This window comes from Sinocyclocheilus grahami, unplaced genomic scaffold (assembly GCF_001515645.1).
Source record: "Sinocyclocheilus grahami isolate Dianchi unplaced genomic scaffold, SAMN03320097.WGS_v1.1 scaffold345.1, whole genome shotgun sequence".
Lineage (NCBI taxonomy): Eukaryota > Metazoa > Chordata > Actinopteri > Cypriniformes > Cyprinidae > Sinocyclocheilus > Sinocyclocheilus grahami.
Genome location: NW_015505524.1, coordinates 1,170,699 through 1,171,874, shown reverse-complemented (window position 1 = coordinate 1,171,874; position 1,176 = coordinate 1,170,699).

Sequence of the window (1,176 nt, the reverse complement as noted above, 5' to 3'; positions counted from 1 at the left end):
ACCTCAGAGCCGATGGTAGGATCTGTCTTAATTGTCAATGTTATCCCACAAGTTACATAATCAAAAACATAATCTACTCAAATATTTGAATGCAGACACATCCATGTATGGGTGATTTCACGGGTGCATGCGAAGTGTCAGAACACAATTCATAACAGAAAACAAGTACATACTGCATTATCTGCATCGAACCAAGGGATGCTTTGTATTTCCTCTTTGAGATCAACTACTGTCTTTGTAAAGCAGCAGTTTGAACCTTGCCATTAGTTATTATAAAAGCATATAGCTACCTGAATAACAACACATTCAGTTTAATGGCACAGACAGTTGAAGGTAACTCTGTCTCATTCAGTTACCAAGGTTTATTACAGAATGCACATTAAGTATTTACAACAGGACAGTAAAATAGAAATGTGTTGACAAATCATTTGTCTTTGTTCAGATACTTGCATAGAGTATTTCTGGCCATACCTGTACATATGGTATAGCTTACATTGAGCATTGGGCACTTCCTGTTTGTCTGCATTTTATATTAAGTGCAGCTCTGAGAACATGTCATTGGCATCATTACACTTCCTCTGACACACACAGGAAGTGATCCACTGCATCCTCCAGCGTACGTTAGATCCCCCTTTGCAGTGGAACTCTATGTTCACCATTTTGGACTTATTGGGAATGCAGCAACGCTTATCTGTGCAGGTGCCGCAGTATATCGGGCGGTGCTTCTTAACGCTGGTGCAGCCAGACAGTGAGAGCTTCTGTGCTTTACTGGCCTGGAATTTGGTTCTGCAGGTTTTCCCTCTTGGCATCTATGCATGAATGAGGAAAGAAAAAAATCGGTTCCTTTATTGGTTATGATTTTGGGGTTCAAAAATAGAACTTTGGAAAAGTTCCGACTTCATTAATTTAATTGTAATATACCTGCGCATATATATATATATATATATTAGTGCTGTCAATCGATTAAAAATAATTAACTAATTAATCGCACATTTTTCTGAAATTAATCGTGATTAATCCCACTGAACATTAAAGTTTTTAAATATACTTTTATATTGCAATAATTTCACATTCAATCTTCAAATTAATGTACAAACAACATAAATGCAGTATATTTTTTATATTCGTTTAATGGCATCTTTTTTATGACTGAAGGCCAGTATCAATGATACCAAT